We start from the raw sequence: 12,585 nt of genomic DNA on the forward strand, positions 1-12,585 counted from the left end.
CCTATCATGTAGAATGGCAATAACTGCTGGACGAGTGCTTATCATAAAAAAATTCGTCGTCGTTCATTGAATCAACATATGAGGTTTTCTGTGATCATGGATATGCACTGATACTAATATAATATAATAATATAATATTATAGCTAACTGAGGATTTACGTACGGATATGATATGTAATATTTGCGATCTATGGTAAAGATCCATCCCCGTCACTCAGAAAATGAACAGCAGGCCGAAATATACGATTCTCTCTGGGTCGTGATATAAACAGAAATCTTTCAGTGATATTTTACGGGCATCAGATATTTTAAAACGCATATATGATCTGGAGACCTTGACGATAGAAAATCTGGCATGGCACCTAGTCCAAGACGGGTTCATTATTTGCCTGTTACAATTTACAGAAGGTTTTTAAAGCAACACGTTTTTTTCACAAAAATCGTTGCCGGCTTGCGCTGTATTTTCTGTTATGTGATGGAAAGATTTTTTATCTTGACAGTTTTTCGTTTTAGTATGTTCACAGGAATTATTTCGTGTTCACAGCCTGAGATGGTAAAATGCGCCAGTTAATGCCTTTCAACTTTCATTTCAGAGGCAATCTTCGCGAGAAGAATTCTTATGGTGTTTTTATTTTATATCTTTTATTTGCACGGATTAGTTGTCAAACATTAAGTTGGCCTAGAACTGCTATTCAAATAGCGTGAACAATTTATGTAAAAGCGTTATTATTTATTATCTTCAACAGCAGCAATGAAGAAAGAAGAAAAGAAGAACAAGTAGATAGAAAATATGAAGTCGGCTATAAATGTAGGGTCGTGGTATGAGGACAATGATGAGGGCGGGGAAGTTAGAAAATATCAAAAGGGAGGATAGATATCTTAGGATTATGCGAAGTGAGGTGGAAGGATGATGGGGACTATTGGAGCGATGGGTGTAGAGCTATATATAGTGGTGGGGAGGAAAGCCAGCGAGAGGTAGCTATAGTACTAAACGGGAAAATGGGTAAGCATTAGGTAGGTATAGACCAGGTAAGCGATAGGATTCTGGTGGTAGAAATTGAAGCGCGGCCCACCAACCTAGTGGTGGTTCAAGTTTACATGCCCACTAGTAATCATAGGGAGGAAGAAGTAAATGAGGTGTATGAACAGCTCGAGGAAATAATCAGAGAGACCCAGGGTAAGAAAAATCTAGTAGTGATGGGGGATGGGATGGACACGAAATAGGAGATTTTGGCCTAGGAATACGGGATGACAGAGGAGAGAAAGCAGCAGAATTTTGCAGGAGAAGCATATTATTCATCACAAACACGTGGTTCAATCATTATAAAGGACGAAGTTACACATACAAAAGTACAGGAGATGTGGGGAGATATCAGATAGATCAGATAGATACGGTAAGACAGAGGTTTAGGAATAGTGTGAAAAACTCGCGCAGATTCCCTGCAGCGGATGCGTATTTAGACCACAACCTAGTACTTATGAAATGCAACGTAAGATTCAAAAGGCTTATGAAAGTTAGGAAGAAGAAGAAATGGAATGTAGAAGCCCTGAAGGGAGTGTGAGGAGAGAATATCAGGAACTAGTTGACATTAGTATACGGGAGATTGAAAGTACTGAGACTGTAGAGGAAAGATGGAATAATATTGAAACGGGAATAGTCAAAGCGGCGGAGAAGTCAATTGGTTACGTTGACAGTAGAAGGATAAAGAAGCCGTGGATAACGGAGAACATGAGGAGGGAAATGGAGGAGAGGAGGAAGTGGAAGAACTTGGACACAGAACAGGGCAAAAGAATGTAAAGACAAATTAATAATCGATTACAGCGTGAAACTAAGAGAGTAAGGGAGGCTTGGTGGAGAAGACAGTGTGAGGAAATGGACAAGTTTCAGAAGGAAGGAGAGGTAGGCGCGTTATATGGCAAAGTTAAGTCGCTATCGGGCGGCAAAAGAGGGCAAACCATGCCTAAAATTAAGGATAAAGATGGAAGGATGCTAACCGAGCGAGAAGCACTTCGTGATATGAAAGCTAGGAAAGCAGTAGGTGTGGAAAATATCCCGTGTGAGCTTCTTAAGAATCAAGGGAAGGATAGTAAGAAAAGGTTTTTCGAACTAGCACGCAGGATCTATGAGGAGGGATGTTGGCCGGAGGATTTCGTGAAGATGGTTTTAATTCCACTACCGAAAAAGAAGCTGTGGAATGCGGAGATTATAGAACTATCAGCCTAATATCGCACGCGGCGAAAGTGGTACTGAGGATGTTGAACAGACAAATGTAGGTGGGGGTAACAAGTATTTGGGCGATGGTCAGTTTTGTGTGATAGAGTGAACTTGGTAAAGTTAATGGATATTCTCAAGAAAATAGGTGTAGATTGGAGGGATAGGCGACTGATTCGTAATCTATATATGGCCCAGATGGTGTAATTCAGGGTAGCGGACGGAGAATCTGGGTGGGCAAGCATTGGCCGGGGAGTGAGGCAAGGTTATCCTTTATCGCCGCTCCTTTTTAACGTATACGCTGAGGATATGGTAAGGGAAGCGTGGGACGAGTTGGAAGCGGAAGTGAAAGTGGAAGGAATGGTGTTAATATCGGTAAGGTTCGCGGATGATCAGTGAGGGGACTGCAGGCTCTAGTGGATGCATTAGACGAGCAGTGCGAGGAGTATGGGATGAGGATTAATCACAAGAAGACCAAGGTAATGCGAGCGAGGAATATGAGACTCAAGATAAAAGTAGGTGGGGAAAAACATGAGCAGGTAGAGCAATTCAACTATTTGGGCAGCACATTAGAGTAAAACAGACATAGTAGCATGGACATCAGGAAGCCAATGCACTAGCAAAGGAGGCGTTCATAAACAGGAAGGAGCTTCTGAGGGGATCGTTATGTAAGAGTTTAAAGAAAAGGTTAGTGAAGAGTTTGATCTGGAGTGTAGCTCTCTACGGTGCGGAAACGTGGACACTGAGGAAAGAAGACGAGAGAAGATTGGAGGCATTCGAGATGTGGGTATGGAGAAGAATGGAGAAGGTGAAATGGACGGAGAGGAAAAGGAACGACGAAGCAGTGGATATGGTTGGCGAGGTGAGGCAGCTTTTAGATGAGATACGGAGGAGAGAGAAAGTTTGGATGGAGCGAGTACTAGCGGGGATGGGATGTTAAAAATGGTATTAGAGGGTAGAATGTTAGGTAAACGAGGGAGAGGAAGGAAGAGAATAGGATTTTTATATGGATTGAAAGAGAGTAGGCCTTACAGTGAATTAAAGAAGGCAGTGTTGGAAGAAAAGGAGGCTCCCAGTTTACGTCTTTAGTAGTACATGGAAACCTACCTTAATCAGTAGATTACCATAATAAATGAAATTATTTGCCTGGAAAAGACCAAGTATAGTCATCTGGACATATGTTCCCGTTTTTAGAAGAGAAAAATATGTTGCAAATGTTATATCACCCTCATTCTTGGCTTATAAATTCAATTCATTAAATTTTCGGAGGCACTTCCACCTTCTTTGGAGTTCTAACTGCCACCAAAGATTTAGTAATGTGTGTTTTTTGTATTTTTCATTGTCTTTTATATTGTGTTTTGCCCAAGCTGGGTTATATCTGTATTGAGTACCTCATCGAGGAATATCAAGAAGTATATATAATAGTAACTATTCATTTATTCAAGAAGAAATCGGAAAAAAATACTTATATCCTTAGTCGAGAAAAAAAATTGAATACCCACCCGTTGTGAAAATTCAAACATATGTGGAGTACCTAATGCCCAATGTTTTCACGGTGAACAATATTGGAGATATCTCGGATTTCATACTGGGTGAGGTTTTTCATCTCTGATATTTCCATCAGGAGATACTGAAAGATGATATCCCTCAAACCTGGGAAAACTGTAAAAAAAACGACCTTTGTGTACAGAATGTCTCTTGGATTCTTGGATCCCTGAATACGATGGGCGTGTCGGTTGTCGAAACTTTGGAAGGAGAGATAGAAAAAACCCTCACCTAGTATGGAACCTGAGAGATCTTCACCAATCAAATATGCATGTAATACGAACAGGATCTCCTAAGTGTCCTTCCTAAGTGTCCACGTTTTTGCACCGTAAAACATTCCAGATGAGACTCTCCACCAACCTTTTCTTTAATTTATTACATAGTGAACCTCTCAGGAGCTGGTGGTATTGTGATTAATCCATAGATAGATAAGCGGATTTAAAAATATGGCATATTTTTACGGACTTATGAACGGTTAAGGTACCAAAGCGAAGGTTCCCATTGTGGTATCATACTTGGTAATGGTAATAGCTTGATTCTTGAGAGCTTAAAATTGGCTTCAGAGGACTTTTTTTTAGTTCGAAATAGCCCCCTCGTTTCCTTTCATTCTTCTACGGATGAGTGATTCGGTCAGGTGCGCTAGTATGTCCGTCGAAACCACACCTCTGATTCTCGCTGGAAGGAGAGAGTGGAGGTTTTCTCTCCTTCTCCCTTTCCTTTGCCGGGCCACAGCTGCGGGCGAGTGACCCACTCTTCCCACCCCGACCAAATATGTGTCGAATCCTCTTGCATTGGTCAAGGTCGGAGCGAATAAAAAATGTGCCCTTCCCTACCTCGGAGAGGCGCGACCCTCTGCTGATCAGAAAGCGCATTTCACACTCGAGTCTTGTGGGAACGCGGCACCGGACGACGTCGATGACTGCCTGCGATCGAAGGCCATTAGTACCGCTGCTAACGATTCGGATTCCCTCTCTTCGACCCACGTCTGTCGCGTATCGGCAAAGCGTGATTCCTGGAAAGAGAATTCCTGCGAAACGGAAGGATTTGCATCGCACAGCTGGAGGATACCGCTCAATCGGTGAGTGCAAAACGATTATATCTTTCTGCCACAAGAAATATCTCCGCGGGAATCGTATTTCTCGGTTACCTGCTTGCATGTATCCGAACAGCAGGTGCGCGAACACGACCATTTTTCACGATTGCATCGTGTGAGCACCCTTCCGTGCACGATTGCTTGAACGTTTCGTTAGCCTTTTGTCTAATTCCGCGCCAAGAGTTCACCCTGCCATTCGATCATTAATACGTCCTTGTGGGAATTTTCGTAGATCTACGAATACATCGATCGGTAGTGGTCGCAGTCCAACAGTAAAGTTTGATTTGAGCGATGCCATGCCAATGTATCTAGGGAGACTCAGTTTATGATCCCATCCGGAGAACGAAATAATTACACTTTTCCGGGCAGTACATAATTATGATTCAGATTACTTATTTTGAGATTTCTGTCGATCCTGATAGTTATATCTAGAGTAGAAATCTGATAATGCATAGTGTCTGTTGATCTGATTTGCAATAGCAGAATTCCTATTTGTATTAGCAAAAGGATATTTATTGTACGTGACAAACATCGCCATTTGATCTTGTTTTTATCGGCGCATTCCTTTCCATGCCTCTCCCGTGGTCAACCGGCGCGGCGCGTCTGCTTTGAGTTTGCAATGGTCAAGGTCAAGCTGCGGTGCACGAGGGGATCTCGGGGTTAAGACTGTTTCGAGAACGTTCCACTCCGACGTTCCCTGAGTCCCCAAGCTCTTATAGATCCCACCAGTAGATTGGAATTCGAGGGCTAATTTAGGAGTGAGCCGTTGAAATTGACAGTAATAACTTCTTATTACTAAGCCCAGATATTCCTGGTACTGCATCAATTATATGGGTCGACCGAATACAGTTGCTATTGTTTACTGGTGCAGTTTTTTCTATAGATGTAGGACATGTTGAGAAAGCAGGAGATTGTTTATGGATTTGAACCGAAGTTTACGATTAAGAAGACGCATCACTATTGCTCGGTCTATCGTATTTGTCTGTTTTACCACTTATTGCATTTTTAAACATATTGAAATTTTCTTATATCTTTGATGACATGCTAAAGTAATATTTTCACATTTAAGGTAAATATTAACAGGGATCTGTCTGAGAATGTCAAGATGATAGCGTGGTAAGTTAAACAAGTTTTTCGCCACGAATGAAGACTGGTCGTGTGCTATTACTTATGCATCCTCTAATCGCTCTCTCGTGAAAAAGGTTCCAGCTTCAACCGCTTAACCAGTAATTGAATCTGTAAAGTTAAAATGCCTAAGCACATTTAAAACATAGGGGTACATTTTTCTGAGAAACTATGGGAGCGTGAAAACTGCCTCTTTGGGCTAGTGTACATGAAATAATGCAAACTTTAGCCTAACTCAAAATAGAACTTTTATTCATAGTGTACTGCGTATAATAACAGCAGTTTATAAGGGTTGTTTTAACTAGGGCTGTAGGTGAAGTTTTACTTGGTGTTGGTATTATCTGAAGACCAGTGATGTGTAACGATCAATGCGACCGTAACTTACAAAACTATTAAAGTAACTTCCATTTTGCGGTCTGAAAGAATCATATGACCTTCTCTTTCTTTTTTGTTATTAGGCAAAACAAATGAATGCATTAAAACTAGTATCTATCTATGCCTTGTTTCTTAATATGTTTAGTGTTTAAGCTTTATTTTTATTTGGTTATAGACGAAATATTTGAAGATAAAAATATTAGCCATTAAAAATACGTTGGCGAAAAGATATTTTTTCCGAAAAATGACACTCATTATTCATTTTTTATTTGCTTAAAATGGTACTCATAATTCATGATAATGAGGTTGTTGCTTGAAATGAGACTCAATTACTCAAATAACTTCCTGAAAAGATTATTGCCTTGTTATTTAAATAATCTTGTTATGGGGTTATCAATTTTCGGATGGTTGAATTATGATGATGACGGATGAGGCATATTTACAGATGGTCCATTTCTTCACAGTTGAATACGATAGCTTCAACAAATCAATTTCATCTCTTTACACAAGTTCTTTTTTCTGTAAACGCTAAATGGAATAGTAAAAACCAAGTTTTTTTACACCTCACATATAAGTAACCAGTTGATCTGTTTTGGACAGGTAATGTATTTACTTAATATACATATCAGATTTGGTAATTAGTATATTTTGCGGATGTCGAGAAACAATATATAATATATCTTTTATCAGGTAAAAGTAGGTAATTCTGACGTAGACTCATGGTACCTATTGGTATATCGGTGATGATTAACTTGGACCAAGTAACACATGGTACACATGCTATTACTTTGTTGCGTTTTTGTGATATACCATGTTGGTTTGCATAATGCTAACTTCTCGCATATAACTTTCATCACCGCTCACGGTATGTTACGCATACCACTTTCACTTCAAATGAACAATGAAATTTCTTCGAACATGGTGGAACACTTCGTTTCTAGCACGCAGTAATTTGCCCTTAGTCTCATGGGAAAGCTTCCGGGGAGGGGGGGGGGGGTCAAATTGTGGGAGTAAATACTGTTATCATATGTCTATCATAGTTTAGACGCCAGGAGATTGCAGGAAATAGTACCCGTCTCCATCGGAAATCCAGCCAATGGAAAGGGACTTCAGTTGATGGGGTGAAATAACTTACGCCTTTCTCTTGGCAAACGCATATCGTATAATCTAGAATACGCATGCTTCATAGTTCCCATTGCCGAAAATAAAACCGGGATTACTTTCTTAGGGAGTATTGGGGATAAATTCGCAAAAATTGGTCCATTGACCCCCTCTGTATCTCGATGGCTGACTGATGAGCATAAGTGGAGTCAACTGTTGTCGAACAGAATGCATACAGTTTGCGCATCTGCCATTTTCTTTTACTTTTCTCCATCCGTGCTTTAATTCCGATGGGTTCAGCGACGCACATTCTCAGATTTAAGTTAGTAGTTTTACTAGTATACAATGAAGTTGGCCATAAAGGCAGTAACAATAATATTTTTCATTTTTGCACGTTTCATATGCCTTTTTTATTATGCTATTAAAATTTTTGTGTATAAAAGCTGATCCTGAAAAAATAACTTATGAACCTGAATGAAATGAAGTTTTATTGTTAACTCTAGCTCCTCATTGATGTTGTTGAAAATGCTTTGCCATCTTCAATGAAAGGAAATCAAGAGTTTCTTACAGTTTTTTTAAAACTCAGTCACTTTATCTATAGTGGTGGGAATGCGTTGCCTAATTAACATTTTATCCAAATAGGTAACATTAACCTCCAATTTTGCCTGAGAGAGCCGCATAAATGTAATCCTCATGTGGTTGATGATCCTTATTTCTTGAAGCGATTTTGAGAGCATCTTTTAATCTTAGCATACCTTTATATAAATATTGACATATTAACGATTGGACATCCTCTAATACTGGCAGAGTTTGTTAAAGTAGTATGAGAAGTGTTGAGAGTTACATATTCGCCGATGCATGTACGTGCGCAAACAAATAGGAATATCGAGGGAGAATGATGATTGCTTGAAGGGAGTTGGTGCTGCTAAAAATATCTCAGAATGATATACGACCTGAAGAATGTATTTTTCGCAATATGTCCCCCTCATTTACGAAAGAAGATTGATCAGTCAAGCTGTATCTTCAATTTAGGTACCTTCTCAGAGAAAAGTCTCCTCACAAAATTCAGCCAAAGTGGTTAAGAATAATTTTCTGACAAAATGACCAACTGCATTGCTTACTTTCTTTGACGTAATGGAGTTTTTTCAAATGCATGCATTTTAAAATCATACAATTATTTTATAATCATATGAAGATAGTATCAGGCAATTTTGAAGATCTGATAATTTTCTCATAAATTATTAATAGTACTGTCACTGATCCATAAATAAGTAACTTAATGGTTGTTGGGAGATCGTATCATTTGGAACTTATTCGTAAACCGATGGCGTAACTTACTTCCGCCTTGATTTTTTTTGGTTAGCCAAATATTTATATGGCTCGTGCAATGTCCGTAAAAAATGCTTCCTATGTTGTTGGTTTCCGGTTTGCGAAACAGTGGCGTGAAAACCTACCTCAAATCCTCTCAATGGAAATATCCGAATGGAAATGCTTTTGGAGAGAATTTTTCCTTTAAAGAGATTTTCCTCGCTTCATTTTCCTCCGTTACGAATTTCATAAAGCAAATATTTCTGTAAATTTCTCTTACAAACATCGAACTACTAGCATTTTCCCACGACTCGCTATTAAAGAGAGGTGAAAAAAAGTTTCCAGACGCCCGATCTGTGATTGGTGGACGACGCGAAAGAATTTTTGTGGGAAAAGTCAGGCGGCGAGAGATTTTTTAAAAACAGATTTCTGGCTCTGAGGTGTTAATTTATTTTTGATAATTCGCGATATACCAATAAAAAAGGCCTGAAACTATATTTTGAATAGGTTTGCTTATATTTTATCCCTTTCTGAAGGGGATCACTACCTCGGTGGAAAGCAAATCGCTCGAATAGTAGTTATTTTTCTATCATAACCCTTTGCAACACTGTATTTTTGCATAAGTGAACAATATGAAATACTCTGACACACATTTTGACTTTTATTAATGGCAACGTGCAACTATTAGGTAAAAATCCACTAGCATCGGATATCCGTGAGCATTTTAAATCATGTCGCTTTTCCTTCATAAAGGAAGTGCAATATATTTGCCGCTATTACTTGTTTCATTGTTGGGATCGATACTGCATGGATATACGCGGTAAAACTGGGGTAAAACGACTATATATCTGTTTTTCCTCAACATTATTTTTTCATCTTATTGCTAGCAAAGTTAAAGTAACAAAATGGATAATTACCAAAGTCTACAGAAACTTCTCCTTAAACAGCGACCCATTCAACTTTTAGTTAGCCTTTATTTTTATTCGAACCCACCATAATTTTTCCCCGCTGAACAATACCCTGTTTTGTGTTGTTCTGCTCAATTTTCCTTGTTTCCTCCTGCGTATAACCGCGTTCCTCTATCGTTTGACTAGGCTTCTTCCTCAGTTCATTAAGAGAGATTTTTTCACCATGGTTACCGAAGCTAAGGTGCTATATTTCAGCTAAATCCTTTTTTTCGTTTCGGTGTATCGATTACTCACTGAGGAAAGTGCCAGAGAGGAACTAGTTTACAACTATCATGGGATATGTTTACTCCGTCTTTAGGAATAGTGAATCGCGAGGCTTCTGTTAGCAATTACCGCTTCCGTTTCCCCATTTGTGTTTTCTTCCTTCTTTGATCACACTGTTGATTTTCGTAAAGAGAGAGGAAAAGTAACAAATGTAGAAAAGAAAAAGTATATGACTGAATTTTGTGAACTAGCTGATTGAATGGGTGTTAATTCTACAGCACTGCTGTGACTTAAGGAATTCGTTAACATTTAATTAAAATTAATTGATTTCAAAATTTGATTGCTGAGATTCGCTGAGGCAATATTTCATTTGATGTTTCAAATGGCAATTCTAATAGCTTTCGAAATCGCATATTTATTCCTGATAATTCTTCACTCGGCATTTTATTAGTCAGCGTCACTGGTTTCAGAGATTAAGCTTGAGGTCAATTTTTACTGGCATTAATTGGTTCAAGGTTAAAGGAAATTTTCATCCACTGTTGTCATGACTACGTAATTCCAAATGGAGATTATTGGTTATATTTGCCTCAAAAGTAGGATAATACTGAATGACACTGCTGTGATAACCCCTTCGCGGAACTAGCGTGGCCGTAGGTTGGGAGCTCATTTTATTCTTTATGTATTTAATTAACCAATATGAGGATTAAAATTTTATTACTACGCCAGGTAATTTAGCTAAAAGTGAACATATTTTTCTACATGCACCGGAATAGAGGTATTTAAAACTGGAGCTATGTTGTTTCTAAAGTTATCTCGCGGGAGCTATTGTCATTACTATTTATCAATTCACCATATTTATTTCATTACGCGAAATTTCTTTTCCAGGCCCCATGGCACGGGCCTAATTGTGCAATGCCTTGGGTACTGAATCAGTGGTGTTATGGCAAAATCAACACTGTCGGAACGCACTTTCGTTAACTTTTTTTTACAAGTGAACTATAAATCTATGTTTTTTGTTACAATTTAGGTATGCATATTTTAATATTATTTTTTTGATTGAGAATATATTTATCAGACATTTTTAGACACCATAATTGATAAAAGTTTGGTTCGACTATTATGTCTTTCCTTAACCAGTAACGGAATGGCGTTCCGGCACCGTGGCATTTCAAACTCCACATTTTACCATTAATAGCTATATATTGGTATGTCTTAATGTATATCTAGCATCAAATTATATACCTATTTGGAAATACACGTAAGTATAACAATTATTCACATTTTTGAACCTATTAAAGGACTTTATTAGAATTATAAATATATAATTTTTGAAAAATTTATTAAAATACACGAACATATATGTGAATAGTACATAATTACCTTTGCCCCAAGGACTATAATTTTTTATAATATTTAGATTGGGTAGTACTTGACTGACAGTTGAGCCATCATAATGTTATTAATATCAATCTAAAGAAATGTAGCTTGAAATCTCAGACAGCTAGTAACATTAGTCTTTTTTGGATTAAGCTGTCTCCCCGGTTTCATAGTTACTTTCGTAATTTATGAAGTCTACTTTTTAATCTTGGTTGTTTATTTTTTATCCCGGAAGTTTTTTCCTTTAATGAAATACATGCGAATGTTGAATTTCAGTGCCTTTAGTTGTGTAATTTTGCCGAGATCGTTTTCCTCATATAATCACATGTCTCAATCTCGGAACAGACATAATTATGGATTTTTAGCGAAACAACGGCTTCTGTTTTCCTGGTCGAAGCCTACAAGGCGCAGAAGGAACGTTGGATATGACACAATTGCAGTAAAAATGATCCTTTGGTCTTTTGCTTTCATTTTCAGTCAATTTAATATAATTTATCATATTCAGTCTGTTTTGTTTGATGTGTAATATCCCTTTGCTTCTTTCTAATCAATCTTGATCCATGTGAGCATTGTGGCCTAACGTCAGTGAAAATAAAAGAAGGAAAGTAACGTCGACTATGGTGAAGCATTTCCTGTTTTTAAGGTGAGTGATTCAACGTCTGAATTTTTTAAGTCCCGTTCCCTGATTCGAAATTTATGGAGCTTGAAATCTTCGTGGATCACTATCCGGAGCGAATTGAGATATTTCCCAAGAGCGATTTTATCATGAGAAATTAACAGCAGTGTGCGAAATTTCCATTAAGATTTCATTTGTACGGATTAAGTCCTGGCTGGATATTGTCCCATAAAACCTTAGGGCCTAAATTTCTTTAAATTATCTGTAAACAGGCAATGGCTTCACAGCATTGACAGAGACGAGTTGATAATTATGCATTGTTTCTAGTTCTCCAAATTCGCAAAATCGCATTGATCGCCGAAGGAAGTTGCTGCGCGAATTGTATCTAGGACATTGAGTTGTAGAGGGAATATGAAGGGATTAGATTACGGGGCTATTTATGTAGGTTCTATCTTCCTACACTGGAGATTTACATTAAAATGGGGTTGCGGGTTATAAAGACTTATTACGCTGAGACTCTAACCCTCTCGTAAGAGTGAAATCAGCCTTTGCCATTCATTGTTGCAATGTGATAATTTTAATGGCATACATATGAAGTCTCACGATAACTTCCTCTTTTATGTCGACAGAAAAAATCTTCTCCATACGGAACGTTGAAATC

At 38.3% G+C, this 12,585-nt stretch overlaps 1 protein-coding gene across 2 annotated transcripts in view; it reads left to right on the plus strand.

Moving 5' to 3' along the window:
• LOC124160764 (pancreatic lipase-related protein 2-like) overlaps positions 1-12,585 on the plus strand; it is a 136,487-nt gene that overhangs the window by 15,645 nt on the left and 108,257 nt on the right. Inside the window, exon 1 of one of the 2 annotated variants that reach the window (XM_046536793.1) lies at positions 4,652-4,835. The exons of the other annotated variant lie outside the window; for it this stretch is intronic. The gene's annotated coding sequence lies outside the window, so the exon portion shown is untranslated. Of the gene's footprint in view, positions 1-4,651; positions 4,836-12,585 lie in introns of those variants that run through there. 2 annotated transcript variants of the gene reach the window in all.

Source organism: Ischnura elegans, chromosome 1 (genome assembly GCF_921293095.1).
Source record: "Ischnura elegans chromosome 1, ioIscEleg1.1, whole genome shotgun sequence".
NCBI classification, from domain to species: domain Eukaryota; kingdom Metazoa; phylum Arthropoda; class Insecta; order Odonata; family Coenagrionidae; genus Ischnura; species Ischnura elegans.